At 44.4% G+C, this 27,716-nt stretch overlaps 1 protein-coding gene across 7 annotated transcripts in view; it reads left to right on the top strand.

Moving 5' to 3' along the window:
* PIP5K1C (phosphatidylinositol-4-phosphate 5-kinase type 1 gamma) overlaps nucleotides 1–27,716 on the top strand; it is a 633,992-nt gene that overhangs the window by 425,927 nt on the left and 180,349 nt on the right. The gene's annotated exons all lie outside the window — the stretch shown is intronic.

The following is a 27,716-nucleotide window of genomic DNA, read 5'->3' as shown; positions in this document are numbered from 1 at the left end:
CCTTTAACTAACTATATAAATCAGTTTTTTTATTTCGTCAAAGAAAGCATAGGTTTTTGTGCTTTATGACTTGTCCCATCAACTACTCCAAAATCTCTTCCAGGAAAAAGGGAACGGCTTTCAAGAAATATTAAGTGCAGCTGTTTGCTTATAGTCTTATTAGATCTCCACACTGAGTCTATGTGCCCACGTAGCGTTTTTGTAGCATTTTTGCAGCGTTTTTACGGCCACAAAAACATTGGGAAAATGCTTGTAAAACCGTCTGCCATGCAAAGCAATGTGAATTCGGATGTGCTGTGCACATGATGCGCTGATTAGCGCGTCGAATTCGCATTGCGTTGCAAAATGCAGCATAACCATTTCTACCTCGATTACGCTGCAAATTCGCGGCCATTGAGGAACATTGAAACGCAGCAAACCCGCAGGTATATGTGGATTTGCTGCATTTCAATTAAATTCAATGGCCCCGAATTTGCAGCGTGTGGTACCCGGGATGAAGAGGAGACTGCAACTCATCCCGGCTACCACGCGGTGAAAAAAATAAATAAAAAAGTTAAAAATAAAAAAAACCTGTATACTCACCTCTCCGGTCTGCTCTCGGCGGCGTCCTCTCTCCTCGGAGTCCCACGGTGTACAGTCATGGCCAAAAGTATTGAGAATGAGACAAATAGTAATTTTTCCAAAGTTTACTGCTTCATTTTTTGTAATGGCAATTTGCATATACTCCTGAATGTCAAAGAGTGATCAGCTTAACAGCAATTATTGTACTTGCAAAGTCAATATTTGCCCAGAAAATGAACTTTAACCCCCAAAACACAATTCAACATCATTGCAGTCCTGCCTTAAAAGGAGCAGCTAACATCGTTTTAGTGATTGATCCATTAACACAGGTGTGGGTGTTGATGAGGACGGGGCTAGCGATCAATCAGTCATGATTAAGTAAGAATGACATCACTGGACACTTTAAAAGGAGGCTGGTTCTTGGTATCATTGTTTCTCTTCAGTTAACCATGGTTATCTCTAAAGAAACACGTGCAGCCATCATTGCACTGCACAAAAATGGCCTAACAGGGAAGAGTATCGCAGCTACAAAGATTGCACCTCAGTCAACAATTTATCGCATCATCAAGAACTTCAAGGAGAGAGCTTCCATTGTTGTCAAAAAGGCCGTATCTTAAAACTGTTTCAGCTGCGGGATCGGACTACCAGCAGTGCCGAGCTTGCTCAGGAATGGCAGCAGGCTGGTGTGAGTGCTTCTGCACGCACTATGAGGTGGAGACTCTTTGAGCAAGGGCTGGTTTCAAGGAGGGCAGCAAAGAAGCCACTTCTCTCCAGAAAAAACATCAGGGACCGACTGATATTCTGCAAAAGGTACAGGGAGTGGACTGCTGAGGACTGGGGCAAAGTCATTTTCTCTGATGAATCCCCTTTTCAATTGTTTGGGACATCTGGAAAACAGCTTATTCGGAGAAGAAGAGGTGAGCGCTACCACCAGTCTTGTCTCATGCCAACTGTAAAGCATCCTGAAACCATTCATGTGTGGGGTTGCTTCTCAGCCAAGGGAATCGGCTCACTCACAGTCTTGCCTAAAAACACAGCCATGAATAAAGAATGGTACCAGAATGTCCTCCAAGAGCAACTTCTCCCAACCGTCCAAGAGCAGTTTGGCGCCCAACAATGCCTTATCCAGCATGATGGAGCACCTTGCCATAAAGCAAAAGTGATAACTAAATGGCTCATGGAACAAAACATAGAGATTTTGGGTCCATGGCCTGGAAACTCCCCAGATCTTAATCCCATTGAGAACTTGTGGTCAATCATCAAGAGACGGGTGGACAAACAAAAACCAACAAATTCTGGCAAAATGCAAGCATTGATTATGCAAGAATGGACTGATATCAGTCAGGAATTGGTCCAAAAGTTGATTGAGAGCATGCCAGGGAGAATTACAGAGGTCTTGAAGAAGAAGGGGCAACACTGCAAATATTGACTTGCTGCATTAACTCATTCTAACTGTCAATATAATCTATTGGTACTCCTAATATGATTGCAATTATATTTCTGTATGTGATATAAACATCAGACAAACACTAATAAAAACCAGAGGCCAGCAGATCATGTGAAAATATAATTGTGGTGTCATTCTCAAAACTTTTGGCCATGACTGTACTTGAAGGACCTGCGGTGACGTCATTTAGTCACCTGATGGTCACGCGACCGCTGACGTCACCGCTCAGGTGATGGTCGCGTGACCATCAGCTGACTAAATGCCGCCACCGCAGGTCCTTCAAGTACACCGTGGGACTCCGAGGAGAGAGGATCGCCGCCGGGAGGAGACCGGGGGCCACCGGAGAGGTGTGTATACAGGTTTTCTTTATTTTTAACATTTTAATTCTTTTTTTTTTTTTTTTTTTTTTTTTTACTATAGATGCAGCATTTAAAGCATCTAAGTTGGTCACACAATATAAATCCATGTCTTTTGCATGGATTTATATTGTGTGACCAACTTGTCAAGCACTTTTATAAGTGATGCTCAAAATCGCTTGGAAAAGTGCTTGAAAAAACACATGTAAAAACACTGAAAAAACGCTTCTCTCTGGCAGAAAAAACGCATGTAAATCTGCATGTAAATCTGCATGCGTCTTTTTCTGCCAGAGAGAGGCAAAAACGCTCTGCATCAAATTTGCTACGTGGGCTCATAGCCTCAATATGTTTAGAAGCAGTAATAGTGACCTAAACATTAGGGGAGTTTGCTCTCTGCACATGATGGTTTAATAAATACTTGTATTTCCATGAAACTTTGAACTGTACTATTAGATGTTTAGAGCTGTTCAGTTGTTCCTCTGTTGATTTGGCAAAAAAAGTATAAATAAATTGGGTTTTGTGATTCCCCTTGTCAATCCTTGGGCACCCTTTTGACAAGGAGAATACGAACACCCATTTGTCAGTTTATTTATAAATATGAGGGGATATAACAGAAGAATGGCAGAATACAGTTTTCTAAAACAAAAAAAAGGTTTCTATGTGCATTGCAAGTATTTACTAACATATATACACTGCTCAAAAAAATAAAGGGAACACTTAAACAACAGAATATAACTCCAAGTAAATCAAACTTCTGTGAAATCAAACTGTCCACTTAGGAAGCAACACTGATTGACAATCAATGTCACATGCTGTTGTGCAAATGGAATAGACAATATATGGAAATTATTGGCAATTATCAAGACACACTCAATAAAGAAGTGGTTCTGCAGGTGGGGACCACAGACCACATCTCAGTACCAATGCTTTCTGGCTGATGTTTTAGTCACTTTTGAATGTTGGTTTTACTTTCACACTCGTGGTAGCATGAGACGGACTCTACAACCCACAGAAGTTGCTCAGGTAGTGCAGCTCATCCAGGATGGCACATCAATGTTAGCTGTGGCAAGAAGGTTTGCTGTGTCTGTCAGCGTAGTGTCCAGAGCCTGGAGGCGCTACCAGGAGACAGGCCAGTACACCAGGAGACGTGGAGGGGGCTGTAGGAGGGCAACAACCCAGCAGCAGGACCGCTACCTCCGCCTTTGTGCAAGGAGGAACAGGAGGAACACTGCCAGAGCCCTGCAAAATGACCTCCAGCATTCCACAAATGTGCATGTTTCTGCACAAACGGTTAGAAAATGAATCCATGAGGGTGGTATGAGGGCCCGACGTCCACAGATGGGGGTTGTGCTCACAGCCCAGGACGCTTGGCATTTGCCACAGAACACCAGGATTGGCAAAGTCGCCACTGGCGCCCTGTGCTCTTCACAGATGAAAGCAGGTTCTAACTGAGCACATGTGACAGTCTGGAGACACCGTTGAGAGCGACCTGCTGCCTGCAACATCCTTCAGCATGACCGGTTTGGCAGTGGGTCAGTAATGGTGTGGGGTGGCATTTCTTTGGAGGGCCACACAGCCCTCCATGTGCTCGCCAGAGGTAGCCTGACTGCCATTAGGTACTGAGATGAGATCCTCAGACCCCTTGTGAGACCATATGCTGGTGCGGTTGGCCCTGGGTTCCTCCTAATGCAGGACAATGCCAGACCTCATGTGGCTGGAGTGTGTCAGCAGTTCCTGTAAGATGAAGGTCTTGAAGCTATGGACTGGCCCGCCCGTTCCCCAGACCTGAATTCGATTGAGCACATCTGGGACATCATGTCTTGCTCCATCCACCAACGTCACGTTGCACCACAGACTGTCCAAATCCAGGCCTCCATTGGTTAATAAATTTGATTTCCATTGATGATTTTTGTGTGATTTTGTTGTCAGCACATTCAACTTTGTACAGAACAAAGTATTCAATGAGAATATTTCATTCATTCATTCATTCAGATCTAGGATGTGTTATTTGAGTGTTCCCTTTATTTTTTTGAGCAGTGTATATTAGAAGAGCAAACAGATCTTCTCTCCGATAATGTTCCATACCCCCAACCAGCAGAACATGCATTCCATATTTATGAAAGAAGTGTGGTTCAGCAACTGTCAGGCACCTTTTCACCTTTAAGCTTTGTGCTTGCTACATTGAAAGCATTCTGTACACATTTTTTTCCTGGAAGAATGCCAATTTTGTGTATGGGACAGTTTGATATTCCAATGCTCACCTGTCCAGTCCTTTGTTCTTAGAGAAAAAAAAGTGGCCTTAGTGGAATCTTGCTACCTTTTCGCTACTAAAATAGTTGTATTACCATACTAAGTTTGTTCTATCTGATCGATAGTTATTCATGTGCCCTCCTACCCTGTATTATTAAATCTTGTTGCTCGCTGAAAAGTGTAGCTCTCACTCTGGAGGGGCACTTTAATGGTTTACAGTAATGTAAAGCCTAAGTGGAAATATGTAGATGCTGGCTTCCTACACATAACAGATGATCGCTGTTGGCTAAATCAGTGGGCCCACCACCATAGCCTTTGAAGGAGCTGTGGCACAAACCCTTAAGAAGCTAAGTAGTCGTCTCCTTCGAGTTGCGCCCGCTTAACTGATATCAAGGAAGAACAAGGGACCATATACACAGCAGATTGTTAGCATTACCCACAAAGAATACTTACAGTTGTTACGGTATCAAGTAGTGAAATTTTGGGCCTCAGAATATTCTTTACTAGAGTTCTTGAGTTTTTGGCTCTGAAAAGGTGATGTTTCTACCTGAACCCAAATTACAAGCCTCCAACCCATATCTATAGGTAGGATGCAAGTGTACAGTTTACTATGTGTTTAGAAACCTGTTTTCTATCTCCTCAACATGGAAATATGAATTATATACTGTAGTTTTCCTCTTTGTTCGTCCTTAATCCAGTTAACTCTTGATCTCACAGTTTCCTTGTTGCATACATGTTTTCATTTTGTTCATTCACTTTCTCTGTCCTCCTTCATCTGTTATTTGCATGCCTGGTATAAATGGATGTTCTTAACCTTGTCGGGCATATCATTTTTATGTCCATGTGTAGATATTCTTATCTACCACAACATAACAGAGATGCACACGTGATATAGGATTATATTGGCTCACCTTTACACCTGACATACTAGAATTATACATCTATAAAAAAAATGCAAGAGCGCAATAGTTTTTTTTTTTTTAATATATAATTTTTATTAACTTTTTCAAAAAGAAACAAAACATACCAGATTAAGGTGATAATCAGATACCTGTTCGCAGACAGAGTATAAAGAGATAGTTCTTACATATTTGATTGGTAAAGCAAAACAATATAATATAAGAACTTAATAACAATGTAACTTACATCAGTTTAATTAACATGCAATCCAGTTGATACTCTGATTTATTGAAGCCATCTTCTTAGATTAGACCACCTATGTTAGTATTATAGACTTTCACCAAATGATCCCTCCATTCCACTCTCTCCCCCCCTCAATCCTGGCGTAATGGACCTAGGCTATCCCCAAATTCTTCCAGAATGTACCATGCTGTGGAAGTGAAGGAACCCTTCACCACTTTCTTTTTTTCATCTAATGAGCAGCAATTTACAATAAACTGCTTCCATTTCGGAAGAAATTTGCCAGCTTGTGTCTCCTTATTGCTAAGGGCGTCTTGTTCCTCCACTCCTATAAAATGTTTCATTTGAGCTGTTAACTCTTCAATGGGGGGGGGGATGTTGTGTTCTAATCAATATTTAAGTAATTGTTTTTTTGCCAGGATAAGTAGGGTGTAGAGCAATTTCGGAGGGTTTCCCCTCTTCCCCTCAGGGTTTTCTATGTTGTTCCAAAAATGTAATAAGGCTAGATAAGGGGAAAGAGTATAACCCGGACCCCAAATGGTGTCGATCATAGCTGATACTTGTCCCCAATATGAAACTGAAGCCGGGCATGACCATAGGCCGTGCATGAGGTCGGAGAGTGGAAGGTGGCATTTAGGGCAAACTGTTAGCCTGTTTGACAGCGGGTCTTTTTTAGGTATGTTAAATGCATAGATGGCACCTTGCATGATTTTATATTGTGTTTCTCTCCATGCTTCGTTTATAATGTGTTTTCTTATTAAATTCCAGCCTGTCCTGATCTTATCCGAGATCTCCACATCCTCCAACTGTTGTCTCCAATATTTGAAGATAATATCTGGGTGAACTCCTAGTAGATTAGATCTCATTACAGACTAAAGGACAGATATTGAAGGGGTACCCATTGGAGACAACAGAATGACATCCAAGACATTTTGGGAGACCTCAAAGGTCACATCTTTTAAATTGGCCATAATGGATAGTTTGATTTGTTCATATTGGAAATAATGTTGGGGAGGTAGATTGTATCTGCCTAAACACTCGGTACATGTCATCCATCTTTTCTCACTTGAGTGGAGAAGATGGGATGCGTTGTCTACACCTGCTTGTCGCCATTTCAGAAATAGTTTATTTTCATTACCTTGGGGGAATTTTGGGTTTTGCCTTATCGGGAGGTGCTTTGAAATCCTGAAAGAAAGACAGTATTTTTTTATGTCTGCCTTCCATGCGGAAATAGTGTCCCTAAGGATTGTTGACTTTTTAACTGCCAAGTGAAGGGAGGTAAATCGAGAATGAAGGAGGGCAACCAGGTCAAGGGGTTATACATAGTCGGCTTCCAACGTGTAGTCAGAATATGTGCGTCTCTTATAAAACCAGTCTATTATATACCGGAAAAGGCAAGCAAGATTGTAATTTCTGATGCTTGGGAAATTAATGCCTCCATCATCTTTGGAAGCTATAAGTTTACTCATACTAATCGTGGGACGTTTTCCTTTCCAAATAAAGTGACTGAAGGCCCTATTGAGTGAAGTTACGTCCGTGTGTTTCAGGAGTAAAGGTAAGGTTTGTAGTTGATACATAATCCTAGCTGTTCTGATCATTTTTACCAAATGTGCCCTACCCATAACAGTTAGGGACAAATCATGCCATGATTTTAATTGATTGACAATTTTTTTATAAGAGGAGGGTAGTTTAAGGTGTATATAGATGAAGGCAACAGCCTATTTTAATTCCCAGGTAGATGATATGCTAGGGTGCTAAGGATATACCATTTAAAGACCCATCTGGGCAGAGATTTGTTCCCTTTTCAGTTAATGTGAGTATTTCCCATTTTTTAACATTGATTTTAAACGCTGAGTAAGAGCTAAAATTTTTAAGTAAGTCTAATACTAAAGGCAAATGTTGGGTGGGGTCAGACATAAATAAAATGACATCGTCAGCAAAAAAAGCCGCCTGAATTGATTTCCTAGTAAACTGAATGCCTGTGAAAGTGCTTGGATCAGACAAAATGCGGACTAAGGGCTCCAGAGCTAAGTTGAAGAGGAGGGTGGACAACGGGCAACCCTGCCTCGTTCCTTTCTTAAGGGGGAATGGAGTGGACAAGAAACCCGGAGTGTAAACCTGAGCCCTTGGAGATGAATATAGATTACGGATGTAGTTAAAGAAGGGGCCTGGTAGTGACATTTTTGTTAAGACCATATATAACCACTCCCAGTTTATGTTATCAAAAGCTTTTTCCGCATCCAAGGAAACAATCGCTGGGGAGCCCTTTAAACCTGGTAAGGAGTGAATTTTTTCTAGTACCAGTAGTACTTTTCTGATATTTAGTGTGGCCGAGCGACCTTTTACAAAGCCCGCCTGGGCAGGAGAAATGAGATGGGGTAAGATGGAGGCTAGTCGGTCAGTCTTTATCTTGTTTTAGTAGTAATTTAATATACGCTGTGTTTGCAGAAGGGAAAATAGGGTCACCTTGACATAGTTTATTAAAAATTGATTCCATTAATGGGGAAATTTCCTCTCTAAGAGATTTGAAAAATTCATATGTGTAACCGTCTGGGCAGGGTGCTTTGTTTGGTTTTAGGTTCTTAATTGTATTCGTGACCTCTTCCAAAGAGATAGGTTTGTTTAAAATAGCTTTTTGTTCCTCTGAGAAGATAGGTGGCTTAACTTTATCTAAAAGTATAATTGAGGAGGAAGGGGTTTGATTTGAATTTTTGTAGAGGTCTTTATAAAAAGAACCTAATATCTCGTTTAATGTTTTAGGGTTGGTGTGCTTTCCCCGTTGGTACTTTTAAATTGAAAAATTCCCTGTGGTTTTCTCATCCCCTTAGCTAAATTAGCCAACATCCGCCCCGATTTATTTCCAAATCTATAAAAATAAGCTTCAGATTTGGATAAGTGAAATTTTTCCCTCAAGTCTGCGTATTGATTGAATTCCACTTGTTTTTGCGACCAGTGGTTTTCATTTATGATGGATGGGTCAAGCAAGAATTTGATGTAGGCTTGTTGTAAGTCAGTAGAGAGGTCCCCATATCTCTCTAGAACTTTTTTTTGTGGGAAAATGTATACGCCAAAATTTTCTCCCTGAGCACCACCTTGGTCGACTCCCACAGTAATATTGGGTTTTTTTGGTGATCCGCGTTGTCTGAAATAAATTCTTGCCATCATAATTTGAGGGAGAAGGTAAAAGAGTCATCTTTACAGAAGTAATTGGGAAATCTCCATAGAAAATCTGTGCCTCTGGGAAAAAACTGTGATAGTTGCAGAATTACTGGAGCATGGTCCGAAATAGCGATATTGTCTATGTGTACAGAGATCAATTTAGCCAACCGGGAAGGGGAGACAAACACAGGGGAGGAGTCCTGAGGAGACAATTTGCATATTCTCACTGCATTTTGGGATAAGTGAAGAGTCTCCGTGAGCTCAAAGAACACTGGATTTTGGCCGTTGGAGCTGAAAGGAGGACATCGGTGAACCGCGCGCCTACCGGCGTTCAAATTTTGGAGCGTTTTTCACTGTTTTCATAACATATCAACAATAAGAACATGGAAGAGTCCAGGAGCCATTTGGTGAGCTGCATATCCTGCTACATGTTCACAGACTTATCAGTGGAAAAGCCAAACTTCACATGCCAGAAATGCACGCTTGTGTCCCTGTTGGAGGAAAAGTTGTGAAATCTAGAAAAGAGGTTAACTACCTTGAAAATCATTAAGGAAGGTGAAGAGTTCTTAGACAGAACAGAATTATCTCTTCATGATACAGAAAGAGAAGAAATTCGAACTGCACCTGACAAAACAGAGGAATGGAAGCATGTGACCCAGAGAAGCAGGAGGATCGAGAGGCAGTCAGCACCTATACTGCTCAGGAACCAGTACCAGGCTCTCATGCAGGAGAACCATGAAGAAATACAGCAAGATAAGACTTTGCCCACAATGAATAGCCTTGTAAGCCCTCAGAATCCTCCTGGATGGAGAAAGAAAAATGTTGGAGACAGAGAGTGGTGGTCATGGGGGATTCCCTGTTGAAAGGAACAGAGGCCGCTATCTGCAGACCAGACATAACCTCAAGAGAAATGTGCTGTCTTCCAGGAGCAAAAATTAAAGATGTGTCTGACAGGATATCAAGACTCTTCAGACCTACAGATCACTACCCATTCCTGCTAATACATGTGGGGACAAATGACACTGCAAGAAAGGACCTGGAAACCATCTGCAGTGACTTTGAAGAATTAGGCTAGAAAGTGAAAGAATTGGGAGCGCAGGTGGTCTTCTCATCCATCCTCCCAGTGGATGGCCATGGAACAATGAAGTGGAATAAGATTCTACAGGTGAACAACTGGCTACGTCGATGGTGCCGTCAACAAGGATTTGGATTTCTGGATCACGGAATGAATTACGTATATGATGGACTACTTGCTAGAGATGGGGTGCACCTTACGAAGACTGGAAAATATGTATTTGGAAGTCGCCTTGCTACTCTCATCAGGAGAGCTTTAAAGTAGAACAATGTGGGAAGGGAAGCAAAAGGCCAGAAAAAGCTATACAGCTGACAAATACTATTGAGATCTCTGCTACTGGAAGTGGAAAGGAAGAACAAAGACAAAAAAAATTAAATAATAAAAATATGGGAGGAAGAGAAACCAATCACAAACTAAAATGTTTTTATACAAATGCACAAAGCATGGGCAACAAACAAGGAGAATTGGAACTACAGGAAAAGGAATATGATGTAATTGGAATCACTGAAACTTGGTGGGACGATGCACATGATTGGAATACAAGGCTAAAAGGATACAACTTATTTGCAAGAAAAAGACTTGATAAACGAGGAGGAGGTGTCGCATTGTATGCTACAAAAGCGTATATCTGCACAGAGATTGAAGCAGAGACTGGGAGTTCTGTGGAAACTGTTTGGGTAAGAATACAAGGAGAGAACAACAGAAAGGACACCATTGTAGGCATTTACTACAGGCCACCTGGGCAAGCTGAAGATATGGATGAACTCTTTATGTATCAAATGACCAAGTTCTCCAAAAAATATGACGTAGTGGTCATGGGAGATTTCAAGTCAAGCAAATTCTTATCCTCTCTTGCTGACAACTTTATCTTCCAAAAGGTAGGGTAGAAAACATGGGGACCTGCTACTTTGGATCTAATCCTTATAAACAGGGAGGAAATGGTTGAGGAGGTAAAAGTGGCTGGGACCCTCGGAGGCAGCGATCATGCTATTATAGAATTTTGGATAACTAGAGAAGGAAGACATGTGAAGACTCAAACTTCAAGGTTAGATTTCAGAAAGGCAGATTTTAAGCGACTAAGAAAGAGAATAGGAGGGATCCAATGGCTGGATGTCCTTAAGGACAAAAATGTCCAGGAAGGATGGGAAATTTTTAAAAATGAGATTCTCAAAGCACAATCGTTAGCAATCCCGAAAAGTAGGAAGAATGGGAAGCATTTAAGGAAACCAGGATGGATGAACACAGAACTTAAACACATGCTAAAAAGAAAGAAAGAAATGTTTATCAAATGGAAAGAGGGAGGCATATCTAAAGAAGATTATAATGCAGTCTGCAGATCCTGCAGTGCACGTATCAGGTTAGCTAAAGCTGACAATGAATTAAGGCTTGCAAGAGATGTCAAAAGCAATAAAAATGGATTTTGGGGGTATGTCAAAAGTAAAAGAAAAGTCAAAGATGCTATGGGATTTTTACAGGAGGAAAATGGTGAAATGGTAAGAAAGGATGTTGAGAAGGCCGCACTTTTTAATTCCTATTTGGCATCCTATTTTGCATCCAGGTTATCTGTAAGCAGAGAGATTGTGAGGGAATATTTAGCTAACATAAATGAGTTAAAGTCTCCAGGTCCAGATGAATTACACCCCAGAGTACTGAAGGAGATCGTAGAAGAAATTTTAGAACCACTCTCCATAATCTTTGAAAATTCTTGGAGAACAGGAGAAGTCCCAGAAGACTGGAGAAGAGCAAATGTTGTTCCTATCTTCAAAAAGGGGAAGAAGGTGGACCCAAGGAACTATAGGCCGGTGAGTCTGACTTCTATACCAGGAAAGATCTTTGAACAAATTATTAAACAACATGTATGTAATTACCTGGATAAGAATGAAGTGATTAACCAGAGTCAGCATGGGTTTGTAACTAACAAGTCATGTCGGACTAACTTAATTTCCTTCTGTGACAGAATCACTGACTGGGTGGATCAGGGAAATGCTGTAGATATAGTATATCTTGACTTCAGCAAAGCATTTGACAAAGTATCTCACACCATCCTTATTGACAAAATTACCAAGTATGGAATGGACAAGGCAACTGTTAGGTGGATTCATAACTGGCTTAGTGATCGGACTCAAAGAGTGGTTGTAAATGGCTTCACATCCAGTTGGATGAATGTCTCAAGTGGGGTACCACAGGGCTCTGTCCTGGGACCTGTATTGTTCAACATCTTTATCAATGATTTAAATGAAGGAATTGAGGGTAAACTGATTAAATTTGCTGATGACACAAAGCTAGGAGGAATAGCTAATACTAGAGAAGAGAGAGAGAGGATTCAAAAAGACCTAAATAAACTGGAGCAGTGGGCAGTAACTAACAGTATGGTTTTTAACAGGGAAAAATGCAAAGTACTACATCTGGGCAATAAAAATGAAAAAAGCATATACAAAATGGGAGGAATAGAGCTAAGCAACAGTACATGTGAAAAAGACTTAGGTATACTAATAGATCATAGACTGAACATGAGTCAACAGTGTGATGCAGCAGCAAAAAAGGCAAATACAATTCTGAGATGTATTAACAGAAGCATAAAGTCCAGATCACGTGAAGTCATTATCAGACTTTACTCCTCTTTGGTGAGACCTCATCTGGAATACTGCGTCCAGTTTTGGGCACCACATTTTAAAAAAGACATCGACAAACTGGAGCAAGTTCAGAGAAGAGCGACCAGAATGGTGACCGGTCTGCAAACCATGTCCTATGAGGAACGGCTGCAGGATTTGGGAATGTTTAGCTTGCAAAAAAGAAGACTGAGAGGAGACTTAATAGCTGTCTACAAATATCTCAAGGGCTGTCACATTGTAGAAGGATCATCTTTATTCTCATTTGCACAAGGAAAGACTAGAAGCAATGGGATGAAACTGAATGGGAGGAGACACAGATTAGATATTAGAAAAAAAATTTTGACAATGAGGGTGATCAATGAGTGGAACAGGTTGCCACGAGAGGTGGTGAGTTCCCCTTCAATGGACGTATTCAAACAGAGGCTAGACAGATATCTGTCTGAGATGATTTAGTGAATCATGCTTTGAGCAGGGGGTTGGACCAGATGACCGAGGAGGTCCCCTCCAACTCTACCATTCTATGATTCTATGATATAATCGATTCGAGACCATGAATCATTGGTGTGTGAGAAATGCGTAAATTCTTTATTGCTAGGATTAAGGAACCTCCACAAGTCGACTAAGTGTCATGTGGACATGAGAGGTGATAGCATCTTGTCATGTATAGTTGTTGACTGTATGATGCCTGAAGTATTTTTCCTGTCTTCATGTACCGACACTACTGAATTAAAGTCACCCCCTACTACTTTATTGAAGTTGGGGTCTAACAAAAGTCTAGTTTCCAACTGTTTGAAAAAGGATTTATTTCCTACATTAGGTGCATATACATTATAAATGGATAAAACCCCGCAGGGCGTAGATATTGTTGTAACGGGTCTGGGAGGTGGAACCTCTGAGCAACTATACAAGGGGGCGGTCCTTGTAAGGAAGCGGGTGGCTCCCAGGGAAGACGGGCAGGTAGTCACGGCAAGTGACAGGGACAGTCTCTGGGTAGAAGGGCAGGTAGTCACGGCAAGTGACAGGGACAGTCTCTGGGTAGAAGGGCAGGTAGTCACGGCAAGTGACAGGGACAGTCTCTGGGTAGAAGGACAGCAGGCAGGTGGCTGGTGAGCGCTCCCAGGTGAGCGGGCGAGAGTCTCTGGACAGGCAGGTGGTCACGGCAAGTGACGGCAGAGCCTCCAGGTAGACTAGCAGACAGGTAGCAGGTGGACGCTCCCAGGTGAGCGGGCAAGAGTCTCTGGACGGGCAGGTGGTCACGGCAAGTGACGGCAGAGCCTCCAGGTAGGCTAGCTGGCAGGTAGCAGGTGAGCGCTCCCAGGTGAGCGGGCAAGAGTCTCTGGACAGGCAGGTGGTCACGGCAAGTGACGGCAGAGCCTCCAGGTAGGCTAGCAGGCAGGTAGCAGGTGAGCGCTCCCAGGTGAGCGGGCAAGAGTCTCTAGACAGGCAGGTGGTCACGGCAAGTGACGGCAGAGCCTCCAGGTAGGCTAGCAGGCAGGTAGCAGGTGAGCGCTCCCAGGTGAGCGGGCAGGCTGGTCCATAGACAGACTGACAGGTGTCGGAAGGCAGACCGTCGGACCGCAGGCTTGCAAGCAGGTAAGCGGATATCAGGCAGGTATCAAGCAGGAATCTGGCAGGTGACTGGCAGGTAACTGGTAACGGGACCTGAGGGCTGAAGCAGAGTGAAGGCTTTGCAACAACATTGCTCGGGCACCTCCATTTTGGAGGAGGTGCCTTATATATGGTGAGGTCCTCCGGCCATTGGCCGGGGACTCCTTAGGACGGCGCACGCGGCCCCTTTAAGAGAGGGGGAGCGCGCGCGCCCTAAGCATAGTGGCCGGGAAGCAGCGCGCGCTGCCAGCAGAGCGGGAGGAGGACGCCGGGCACGGAGCGGAGAGGTGAGGGGAACAGCGTCCCTGCCTAGCAGGAGGCAGGGACGCCGACGCTACAATTGTTAAGTGAACCAATCTACCCTCACTATCTATTTGTTGGCTGATAATCTGGTGTGAGAAATGTTTGTTGATAAGAATTAGGACCCCAGCCTTTCTATTCACTGAAGAGGAACCATAAACTGTGTCCACCCATAACTTCTTCATCCGAGGGAAATCTATCTCTGGAAGATGTGTTTCGTGAAGGAGGGCTATGTCGGGTTTTAGGTGTTTTAGATGTCTGAGGATTTTCATACGTTTTTGGGGAGATCTCAAACCCTTTACATTCCATGACACAATATACATAAATAGAAGTAATATAGTTAAATCAAATTGGTGGGGTATTTGTAAAATAATGATGGCAGTGATGGCATTCAACTGGAATAAAGAAACAGAAATCATTCTCAACATTATATACCAAAATTGAACAACTGATGTTCAAAACAGTAGAACATATGAGTCCTAGCATGAGCTGAGGCATTTCATACCAGTTCGCTAGGAGAACCTTTCCTCTGGGCTTCACTCCTGCCCTGTCTAAGATTTTCAAGTAAAATATCACCTGTTTTGTTATTTCCATTTTTTTTTGCTTTTTCCCCTCATTTGCTCCCAGTTCTATCCCTCCTCCCCCAATTAGTAAAACTTGTCATTTACTGTATTAGGAGTCCAAAGAGAGAGAGGGAAGGGCGGGAGCAGCAATTTCCAATTGGCCACTCAGATCGAGGCGTCCCATGTGTAGAAAGGATGATTTCCCGAATAATTAACTTTTTTTTTCTCACGTTTTTGTTAGGTCTCTGTTCTCCTTTACCTGTTCGGCTTCCGAATCTCTCTGAGGTTCTTGGACATGAAGCCTCGTTGTCATCTTGAGGGGTCCGATCCAGGCTGACCCCTGGGCACAGCAGGTTATTGACAAAAGTTTCGGCTTTGTCCGGAGATATGAATTCACGAAAAGAGCCATTTGAGTCTTTCAGTCGTAGAGTAGCTGGGTAGCGGAGTTGAAAGCGGACCTTTTCTTTATGGAGTCTAGTGCAGATGGAACTAAATGCTTTGCGTTTTCTGGTAACCTCAATGGAGTAATCCTCAAAGAGCAAAATTTTATGACCCTGAATGACCAACGGGTGATTGAGTTGTTTATAGGCTCTTATAATGTCTGCTTTATCGTTAAAATCCAGGAATTTCATGATGACCTGTCCTAGGTCTAGATGTGTCCCGGTTCGTGGATGTTGAGAGTGGGGGGCCAATCCTGTGTACTCTTCCCACCTTTCTGCCCTCAGGTAATTTTAGAGCCTTGGGGATATCGTTTTCACATAGTGGTTTCAGTACACTTTGGGGATATGATTCCGGTAGTCCCACCAGATGCAAGTTCCGCTTGGTCCTCCCTTGAGTCATCCTCAATGGTCGATACCCGTGATTCTAAATCAGTAAGCTGTTCGGCTTGTTCACCTTGCCTAAACTGTAAGTCCATCAGGGCAGAATTAAGTGTAGATTGAATTATAGATTTAATTTCCGGTAGCAATTTAGCCGTGACCTCAGCTGCCAGTTCTGATGGGTCCATTTGTGTGTCCCCTTTCCTTACCTAAGAGGTTTGGGGTGGTCTAAGGGAGTGGCATGCCTCCTCGACACCATCTATTTGGGAGAGTTGTTTCTCTTGATCAAGAATTGAGGCCATCTTGGTTTGATTAGAAATGCCAATATGGCGAGAAGAGGTGGGCTGCTTTTGCCCACTATGAAGGAGGTAGCGATCCATAAACACAAAAGTCGGTATTTAAAGATGGCCTTCAGCTAGGTGATGACAACAAAGACCTTGAGGGTTCTGAATGTGGGGATCAGTTGGTTAAATGGGAAACCATAGGGGAGAACATAAGTGGTTAATTAGAATTCACATGGTCGGCGCCTGAACCGGAAAACTTACAGATTCATATTTTGCAGGTTGTTCTTATTTCATGGTCATCAGAGTAAACTGCCCATTGTCCATTTATAGATTTTATGCCACACCGTGGCTGGGTATTAGAAGGTAGCAGTAATAAATCTTGGACTGGTTATGGTGTTATTTTGCATATATCCACAAGATGCCGCCAGAGACTCTGCAATGGTGATATTAGAGAGCTTTTGTATATTAGGAAATGGAGAAAAAGAGCCCACTGCAGGATTTTCATGTGCATAGATTTTTTTTCCCACCTATAGAGCAGTATCTATGTTTCTATAGAGGTTTTATAGTGGAAGGGTGATGCCACATATAGGACCCAGTTCTATTGGATTTCCCACTGTGGATTTATTGTGGCCTCTGTCGGAGTCTGTGCTGCTAATAACCAGCTTCTTCTCAGGTCTTACTCTCCGGGTCTCACTCTCCCCAAGATGGCGGGCGCTTCAGTGGCAGGAAACCCCCTAAGGCGGCAGATGCGGCTCAGAGGGCAAGACTCCGGAACCGCCAGCATGGGCCCCGGTATGAGCGTGGGTCCGGGACTCTGCGGCGCACGGCGTGGGGCTGGGCATCTTGGTCTTCCCCTACCTCCGCTCCGGATCTTACCTGACAGCGACTCAGCAGTCACAGCGCTTCTCTCCGGTCACCGTCTCTTCTCCTTTGCGGCAGGAGGGAGCCGAGCCCCAAGCGATCCTCAGAGCCTCCGCGTGACTTCCCCAGTCAGGACTGCCGGCACCCTCCTGGGCGCGCTCTGGGACTGCCCAGCTGGAAAGACCGCGGCTTCAGGGATCCAGGTAGGCTCGACCTCAGAAATTGGTACCGCTGCTCTTGGAGGCTCTCCGCGGGATGCTTTCTGATCCTGGGTTGTCACCTGAGATGTTAGAATGGTGGATGGACCGGAGAAACTTGTTTTAATTGCTGAAATTGAGAGTTAGATTCAGGATCCTCCCAGCTTGCTGTCCTTCTCCTTCAGCAGCTAGACACGCACCCCGCAAAGGGTTTTATCCACGTTAAAAAAGGTTACTATTTAAAAGCAGAACCGCTCACCTTGCGTGCTTGTGTGAGACATAACACTTATGGAACACGAATACCATATGCAGCAGCTTCCAAAAACAATAGATTTAAAAAGCAGGATAGGAAGTTTTCTGCGCTCTCTGGAATACACCACAAATATTGATAATAGAATTGTAGGTTTATTTATCAACGCGTTTCAGAGTCCACTGACTCCATCAGAACAAACATTCATAAACAGTTACAGGCATACATAGTTTGGTTGAAACAGGTATGGTTGAAACAAATATTCACAGCACATTTGCTATCCTTTCTTCATCTTGGTGACACGGTCCTTGGTAGATATTAGGGTTGAGCGAGTATGTTCTGTCCGAGTATGCTCGGGCCGAGCTCCGAGTATTTACAGCCGCTCGGTGATATGGTTAAATCACTCCCGTCTGCATGATTTGCAACTGTTTGACAGCTTTATTACATGTGAGGAATGTGTAAGAAATAGACATTCCTCCCATGTAATAAAACTGTCAAACAGTTGCAAATCATGCGCACGGGAGCGATTTAACCTGATCACCGAGCAGCTGTAAATACTAGGAGCATACTCGGCGAAAGGGTTAACAGAACTTACTCGCTCAACACTAGTAGATATATATGGACATGGATGATCTCTTCAGCATTATCCATGAATCAGTTTGGGATATAGCCGCACACGTAGCAAGCCAGTAGTCTCCCTTTTCTTCTTCCCGTCAATACTGGGATTGTATCTCCTAGTGCAGTGATGGTGAACCTTTTAGAGACCGAGTGTCGAAACTGCAACCCAAAACCCACTTATTTATTACAAAGGGCCAACACGCAATTTAACTTGAGTACTTAGTTTAGGAAAAACAACTCATTCAGAGAGCAGGCAGGGGCAACAAAGAGAAAGCCGGTGTATCAAATAATAATAATATTTTTTATTTATATAGCGCCAACATATTCCACAGCACTTTACAATTAAAGAGCAAGCAGGGGCAACAGCAAGCAGGCGTATCAGAGAGCAAGCAAGGGCAATAAAGGACAGGCAGGGGCAACAGAGAGCAAGCAGGGGCAACAAAGAGCAAGCAGACGTATCAGAGAAGGTAGGGGAAACAGACAGCAAACAGGTGTATCAAAGAAGGCAGGGGAAACAGAGCAGGCAGGGACAACAGAGAGCAAGCAAGTATATCAGAAAGCAGCCAGGGGAAACAGAACAGGCAGAGGCAACAGAAAGCAGGCAAGGGCAACAGACAGCCAGCAGGTGTATCAGAGAGCAAGCAGGAGTATCAAAGAATGCAGGGGAAACAAAAAACAGGCAGGCGTATCAGAGAGCAGGTAGGGGAAACAGAGCAGGCAGGGACAACAGAAAGCAAACGTGTATGGGAGAGCAGGCAGGGGCAACAGCTGACAGGGGAACCAGTGGGCAAGAGAGAGCAGGTATGGGCAAGAGAGGGCAGGCTGGTGTATCAAAGAAGTCAGGGGCAACAGCAGACGGGAACCAGTGGGCAAGAGAGCGCAGGCAGGGGCAAGAGAGGGCAGGCAGGTGTATCAAAGAAGGCAGGGGCAACAGAGAGCGGGCAGGGGCAACAGAGAACAGGCAGGGGCAACAGAGCAGGCAGGGACAACAGAAAGCAAACGTGTATGGGAGAGCAGGCAGGGGCAACAGCAGGCACGTAAAACAAAGTAGGCAAAGGCAAGGGAGAGCAGGCAGGGGCAAGAGAACAAGCTGCGGCAACAGAGATTAAGCAGGTGTATGAAAGAAGGCAGGTGTATTAGAAAGAAGTCAGGGGCAACAGCAGACAGGGGAACCAGTGGGCAAGGGAGAGCAGGCAGGGGCAAGAGAGGGCAGGCAGGTGTATCAAAGAAGTCAGGGACAACAGCAGACAGGGGAACCAGTGGGCAAGAAAGAGCAGGTATGGGCAAGAGAGGGCAGGCTGGTGTATCAAAGAAGTCAGGGGCAATAGCAGACTGGAACCAGTGGGCAAGAGAGCGCAGGCAGGGGCAAGAGAGGGCAGGCAGGTGTATCAAAGAAGGCAGGGGCAACAGAGAGCGGGCAGGGGCAACAGAGAACAGGCAGGGGCAACAGAGCAGGCAGGGGCAAAAGAGAGGGGGCAACAGAGAGCAGGCAGGGGCAACAGAGAGGGGGCAACAGAGCAGGCGGGGGCAAGGGAGAGCAAGCAGGGGTATCTGTGAGTATGTGTATAGCACACAATATATTTTCGTCCGTGTAGGAGGGGGATAGGATCAGAGGTCAGCCTGGAATAATCAGAGCAGCAGTGACAGGACACAGTGTTGTTAGTGATTATAAGCAGAGACTTAGTGTCTTCTCTGAGCTGGCTGGTCGATCAGCCAATGGAGCTTAAGACTCAGACTCACTATTCACTAGCACTAGATCGCAGCTAGTAATCTCTAACAGGGCCGCTCCTGTCACTGCTGCTCTAATGACACAAACAGCAGCTAATCTTGATGGTCCTTAGCTACTTGCTCCAGATGAGTGTAGTTGCCAGCCCTATGTGTGCAGACCTTCTTCTGCATCTGCAGCACAGGCTGAAAGCAAAGCAACTAACCGGGAGGAGGCGCAAGCAGAAGAGGGAATCTGTATCCGCACCACAGGGGAAAAGAAGATAATGCTGCGTGCGCGCCTGCGTACACTGAGACATACACTGAGACGCGGGCACTGTACGTTAAAACAAAATAAACTTTCTTTAATAGAAACATGCAGCCCAAGAGATTTGATTCCCAGGCCCTGAATCAATGTGCCTACTGCCTAGTGATGCAGCTGGTGTACACTTCCCGCTGCACTCAGTGCATTGCCGAACTGCTCTGCTCCCTCGGTCCGGCGCAAAGCTCCCCCTGTAAGTGCTGAGGCGATGGCGCGCGTGCCCACAGGGAGGGTTCTGCGTGCCATAGGTTCGCCACCACTGTCCTAGTGTATAATAACTTACAATCTTTAAATCTCTTCATTTTAATCACTTTATTTTTGAATTACAACTAAATGCAAGTAATTTTTTAGCTATTTTGTATAAAAATGTTCTATCACAAAACTTTATACACGTTATTTGGACATGTGACTGTACATATCCCTCCCTCTGCACTTGGCGCTCTTATTTGATTTTTTTCTGTATTAAAACCATTTATGCCTGTAACTGTTTATGAATGTTTGTCCTGATGGAGTCAGTGGACTCTGTAACACGTTGACAAATAAACCTACAATTTTATTACCAATATTTGTGGTGTATTCCTGAGAGTGCAGAATACTATCCTGCTATTTAAATCTAAATTTATTCACCTATTTATACTGCTTGTATAATTTCCAGTTAACAGCATTATACAGGTATTGTTACCGCTCACATCAGTCCCCAGTGGGGTTTACAATTTAAACTTCCTATTTCAGATATAGGACAATCTCACAATATTTAAGTTTACCCTATATGTCACTAGTCATGGTCTCTGCTTTATCATGAGACTGATATAGTCATGGCCAAAAGTGTTAGCACCCTTGAAATTGTTCAGTAAAATGAAGTTTTTTTCCCAAAATATTATTGCAATTACACATATTTTTTATACATGTTTATTTCCTTTGTGTGTATTGGAACAACACAAAAAGAGGAAAAAAGGCCAATTGGACATAATTTCCCACAAAACCCCAAAAATGGGCGAGACAAAATTGTTGGCATCCTCAACTTAATATCTGGTTGCACACCCTTTGGAATAAATAACTGCAATCCATTGCTTCTTATAACCATCAACAAGCTTCTTACACCTCTCAACTGAAATTTTCCCTTCACCCATGACAGCACACCTTAGAGGGCGGCACCTCTCTCCCGCTTCAGTTAGTTTCCTGTCCTTGATGGGAATCCTCATGAAATAATCGGCGGCTGTCATGCTAAGGAACTTACCCAGGCCTGTCCAGGTGCTGGAAGAGCAGGCTCTTGTCCGTGACGCCGGCCTTCAGGTGCTGGTAGCGCCATCCGCAGGTTCCCCGAGGACCTGCTGCACGTGCGGGCAGTGCAGAGGTCCTGGGCTTCCGTACACCGCCGCGCCGCCCCCCCCCCCCCCCCCCCGCCGCCCATGTGACCGGAAGTGACCGCGTGCCTGACGTCGTGGCGCTGGGCACGCTGGGTAGGTCGTGCCTCGGTGACATCGGGGGTGGCGCCAGAAAAAAGATGGCGGCACCCTGTGTAATACTGGCCGGCACGGCAAAACGCTGGCGGCGGCAGCTGCGGAAATGGCGAGCAGGGGGAGGGAGCAAATCACCGGAAGGAGACCGCAGGGATCTGGAGGTGGCTGACCCCACCCATCTCCCTACATAAAGGAGCACCTGGGGTCAGAACGCTGCTCAAGTCTTGTCATAATGTCTGACATGGAGCAGCAGCAGCTGTCGCTACGGCCACAGTCGCTGCCGCCTTCATCACCACCTCCGTCTGCTCCCCGGTCTACAGGGTCCAGAGAAAGGAGCAGCAGTTGTCCCAGTCAGAAGGGTAAAGCTTCTCAGGACTCCACGATCTCCAGGAGGGATGCGTCGCGTTTCCTGAACCAGTCTTCAATTCCGGTATGTGCAATGGCGGGGTGAGTGATCTTCGTGAATGTCACTAGATATATTTGCTAATGGGCCTCCTATTATGTGTTTAAATCACCAGGAGGAACCCAGGAAAGTTACCGCCAAGAAGCAGAACAGGGAATGTGCAATATACAAATGCCCGCTAGCGATAGACTGGCAGAAGGAGCTCTGCTCGGACTGCATTCAGAGAACTATTTGTGAGGGTACCCCGGATTTTGCAGCTAGCCTCAGGTCTGTCATCAGATCGGAGGTAGAGGGTTCCCTTAAAACAATTTTGAGGAAAAGAAGAAAAATCATATCTGATCCTTCTTCTGACTACTCTGTGTTATCGGATGGACAGTGTTGTAGTGGGGCCTCATCCTCTTCAGACAGTGATAGAGGGGAGAGACCATGCTTCCCTATGAAAGACACAGATAGATTGGAAAAAGCTGTCAGAACCACTGGGGTTAAAGGAAGATAAATCCGTTAAGTCCCTAGAAGACGTCATGTTTGGAGGGTTGGAAGAGAAGAAAAAATGCACCTTTCCGGTGAACGCTAAGGTCCAGGCACTTATCAGTAGAGAATGGAGGAAGCCTGAGAAAGTAGGGGCCTTGCCTTCATCCTCAAAAGGGAAGTATTCCTTTGACCTAAAGGACTCTGAAAACTGGGATAAAGTGCCAAAAATTGACGCTGATGTGTCTAGATAATCAAAGAGATCGGCACTCCCTCTTGAAGACTCAGGGGTACATAGAGACCCCTTAGACAAGAAGGCAGATACCTTCTTAAAGCATACTTGGGAATCAGCAGCAGGAGGTCTAAAACCAGCCATTGCAGGAACGTGTACCGCTCGTTCCCTTATGATATAGTTACAGCAGTTGGAAGATCAGCTGAAAGATAAAAAGACCTCAAGGGAAAAATTTCTAGCCAACCTTCCCCTATTGCATGGTGCGGCTGCCTTCCTAGCAGTTACCTCTGCTGACTCTGTAAAACTGACAGCTAGGTCAGCTCATCTATCAAACGCGGCAAGACGAGCTCTGTGGCTCAAGGGATGTCCTGGGGACTTACAATCAAAGTCTAGATTGTGTTCTATCCCCTGTGACGGACAATTTCTCTTTGGCAAAAATTGGACGATGTCCTTGAGAAAGCGAGCGACAAAAAGAAGATTCCCTGAGTTTTCGGCAGACGCCAGGAAGACCTATTTTTGGAGGGGGAAATTTAGTAGAGGTCGCCTCCCGAGAGAAAAAAGAAAGTGGGATTTCAAGAACAAGATAGAGTCCGGATATATGTTCGGAGGTCCCTCCGCCGCCTCCATAAAACCTCCACAATGACATCAGGCCATAAGTTGGAGGAAGACTGTCTCATTTTGTTCAGGCCTGGGAAAACATTTTCTCCAGTCCCTGGGTCCTCAACATAGTGAGGGATGGAGTAAGGATTCAATTTCTTCAGCAACCACGCCGCACATTTGTGATAACCCCTGTAAGAAAATCCCCAGATGAAAAGTTGGCCCTAGAATCAGAGATCTTGAGCCTATTGAACTAGCGAGTGCTATGCGAAGTTCCAGTCAGTCAAAAAGGAAGGGGATTTTATTCCCCTCTCTTTCTAAAAAAAAAAAAACGGACGGTTCATTCAGAACTATTATGAATCTAAAAGGCCTCAACCGATTTGTAGACAACCATACATTCAAAATGAAATCGATAAATTCAACAATAAAGCTTCTTTTTCACAATTGCTTTATGGCAGCGATAGATCTCAAAGACACGTATTATCACGTCCCAATTCACCCAGATCATTAAAAGTATCTAAGGGTTGCTCTTTACATCCAATGAAGTTGCAGATACTTCCAGTTCCCTGGAAGCACTTCCCTTCGGGTTGTCGATTGCTCCAAGGGTATTCACCAGACTAATAGCCGAGGTAACATCCTTTCTTCGCCTGGATGACTTCCTTATAGTCGGTAATTCAGAGAGCCACTATATTTCACAACTGAAACAAGTCATGGCTGTCTTGCAGAACTTAGGCTGGATGGTCAACACCCAAAAATCAAGACTAGAACCCGCAAGGGTCCAGGCTTTTCTGGGGTTTACTCTAAACTCCGAGTGTCAGACTTGTCTTCTACCCAACAGCAAAATAGACAAAGTCACCAATTTGGTCTCGGCAACCATACACACCCCAGACATGTCCTTAAGGAAGGCTATGTCCCTGCTAGGTACTCTAACATCATGCATACCGGCGGTCAAGTGGGCCCAATTTCACACAAGAAACCCTCAGTGGGAAATCTTGTCAGCACAAAAAGGGTATTTAGAAGGAAAGGTACATCTCTCTTTACGAACCAAGAACTCCCTCTTGTGGTGGACAAACAGGTAAAATTTAACTTTAGGGGTCCAGTGGGACACACCAGTACAAAACATCATCACGACCGATGCAAGCAACTCAGGGTGGGGAGCACACCTAGAAAATCACATAATTCAAGGCTCTTGGTCATTCCTAGAGAAAAAGGGGTCGTCAAATCTAAAAGAGCTATGGGCAGTGAGGAACGCTTTAGAAGGCTTCCTCCCTTTACTCCAGGGTCGTCATGTTCGGGTTATGTTGGACAACAGAACCACCGTGGCCTACATAAACCACCAGGGGGGAACAAGATCTCATTCTGTTCTGGAAGCAGTAGGCAGGCTTTTTCAAATAGCGGAGCAAAATCTACTATCTCTTACGGCGCTACACATATGAGGCATAGAAAACACGAGAGCAGACTTCCTAAGCCGCAACAAGTTGAGACAAGGGGAATGGGCCCTAAATCCCAGAGTATTCCGACAGATAGTACAGCTGTGGGGTCTACCAGAGATAGATTTGTTCGCCGACAAAAACAACAGGAAAGTGGAGAAGTTCTGCTCACTAGACCCAAGGGGAAACCCATTGGCAATAGATGCTGTCCAGATTCCTTGGAGTTTCAAGTTGGCCTATGCCTTCCCTCCAATAGATATGATACCTCTGGTAGTGAGGAAGATCAGGAAGGATCAAGCGAGAGTGATTCTCATAGCCCCCTTTTGGCCAAAGAGACCATGGTTCTCCCTTTTGAGGAAGATGTCACGATCAGACCCATGGATCCAACCAGAGACCCCGGACCTTCTGGCACAGGGACCAATATTCCACTCTCAAGTGAAGGGTTTCCACCTAGCAGAGTGGAATTTGAGAGGGCAATATTGAGGGGCAAAGGTCAGGTTTAGTGCCTACTCTAGTTATCCACTGTTTACTAGTAGACAGTAGACTACTTGTCTACTAGTGTCTACTCTACTTATCAAATTTAGTGTCTACTCTATTAAGAAGTAGAAAGCCCATAACCACTGAAATCTATGGTAGAACATGGAGAACATCTTTAGATTTCCTAGGAAAGCCGTCAAGCCAAAAACTTCCAATTAATTCCATCCTGGAGTTCTTACAGAAGGGGTTTGAGTTAGGTCTGGCTACCAGTACACTTAAGGTCCAGGTTTCTCCCTTGGGTGCGCTATATAACCATAACCTCGCAGCCAATAAATGGATTACAAGATTCAATAAATCTTCCGGTAAATCTAGGCCAGTCTCCATACCCAAAGTTCTCCCATGGAACCTAAATTTAGTGCTTGACGCCCTAACTATGAAACCCTTTGAAACAGTTCAGGAGTTGTCTGCAAAATACAAAATACATAACTCTGAAAACAATTATTTTGGTAGCTTTAACATCGGCCCGTAGAGTAAGTGATTTGCAGGCCCTATCCATAAATCCTCCATATACACAAATATTTGAGGATAGAATAGTATTGAGACCTGACCTAGCCTACCTTCCTAAGGTTGCACTCAAGTTTCATAGATCTCAGGAAATTGTTCTGCCCTCCTTTTGTAACAACCCGAAGACCCCAGGGGAACAAAAGTTTCATAACCTTGATGTTAGAAGGGCTCTATTACAATACATAAAGGTAACTAGCCAGTGGAGACGTAGCCAATCACTGTTTGTAGCCTTCCACTGGAAGGGTTATGGGGTGACAAAAGCAACTATAGCCAGATGGATTAGGGAGGCCATTTGCTTAGCCTACTCTACTAGTAACACCCCGATCACTGACGGCATCAAGGCTCACTCCACCACAGCCGTGGCTACCTCCTGGGCAGAGGAGGCAGAGGTATCGATAGATCAGATCTGTAAGGCCGCTACCTGGTCATCACCATCTACCTTTTTCAAACACTACCGTTTGGATCTATCCTGTCTACCTGACTTAACCTTTGGTAGAAGGGTGCTGCAAGCGTTGGTCCCTTCCTAAGGTGTTTCTTTCTCCAAAATTCTCTCAGGTGTGCTGTCATGGGTGAAGGGAAAACACCATGATTACTTACCGGTAGCCGTTTTTTCCCGAAACCATGACAGCACCCGTATATTTCCCCCCTTCATCTTTCTCACCATATGGGTGTGCACGTTTGTTGGGTGTTATATGATGTGGTGTTGGATTTTGCATATAACTCTTTTTCATGGAGGTCCTCTCAATGCTCTGTAACCAACTGAAGCGGGGGGGAGGTGCCGCCCTTTTATTTCAGATGGTTTCCTGTCCTTGATGGGCGGATCCTCTCTCAGGTGTGCTGTCATGGGTTCTGGAAAAATCGGCTACCGATAAGTAACCTTGGTGTTTTGGACCACTCTTCTTTTGCAAACTGCTTCAGGTCTCTATTTGAAGGGTGCCTTCTCTCAACAGCAATCTTAAGACCTCTACACAGGCATTCAATGGGATCTAGATCTGAACTCATTACTGGCCACTTAAGAGCTCTCCAGCACTTTGTTTCCACCCATTTCTGGGTGCTTCTTGAAGTATGTTTGGGGTCATTGTACTGCTGGAATACCCATGACCTAAGACGGAAACCCAGCTTTCTGAAACTGGGCACTACATTGAGACCCAAAATCATTTGATAATCTTCTGATTTCATGATGGCTTGCACACAGTCAAGGCTCCTGGTGGCAGAAAAACAACCCCAAAACATCTTTGAACCTCCACCATATTTGACTGTAGGTACTGTATACTTTTCTTTGTAGGCCTCATTCTGTTTTCGGTAAACAGTAGAATGATGTGCTTTACAAAAAAGCTCTATCTTGGTCTTATCTGTCCACAAGATGCTTTCCCAGAAGTATTTTGGCTTACTCATGTACATTTTGGCAAACTGCAGTCCAGCTTTTTTATGTCTACCTTTTCAGTCAAATGTCGATGGATAGTTCTCGCTGACATTGATGCACCCTGAGTCTGCAGGAAAGGTTTAATTTCTTTGGAACTTGATTGGGGCTACTTATCTACCATCCAGACATTCCGGCTTTGCAACCTTTCATAAATTTTTCTTTACTGTTCATATCGAGGGAGATTAGCCTCAGTGCCATGAGTTGTAAACTTCTTGATTATGTTAATCTCGAGATTGTTGATATTGTTCAACAATTTTGGTATTCAAGTCCTCAGACAGTTGTCGTCTCCTCTTTTTGTTCTTCATGCTTAGTGAGGCACACACAGACGCATGGTGCAAATGTTGAGTCAATGTATCCTATTTTTATCTTGATTCAGGTGTGATTTTAATATTGCCTACAACTATTACTTGCCATAGGTGAGTTTGAACAAGTATCACATGCGTGAAACAACGTAGTTATTCAACAATTTTGGAAAGGTGCCAAGAGTTTTGTCTGGCCCATTTTGGGGGTTTTGTGTAAAATGATGGCCAATTTGCC

The sequence above is a fragment of the Phyllobates terribilis genome, unplaced genomic scaffold (genome assembly GCF_046119375.1).
Source record: "Phyllobates terribilis strain yellow unplaced genomic scaffold, ASM4611937v1 Scaffold_1__5_contigs__length_1240528914, whole genome shotgun sequence".
Lineage (NCBI taxonomy): Eukaryota > Metazoa > Chordata > Amphibia > Anura > Dendrobatidae > Phyllobates > Phyllobates terribilis.
Note: the sequence above shows the minus strand (reverse complement) of the source record. Positions and strands in the feature narration are given on the sequence as shown.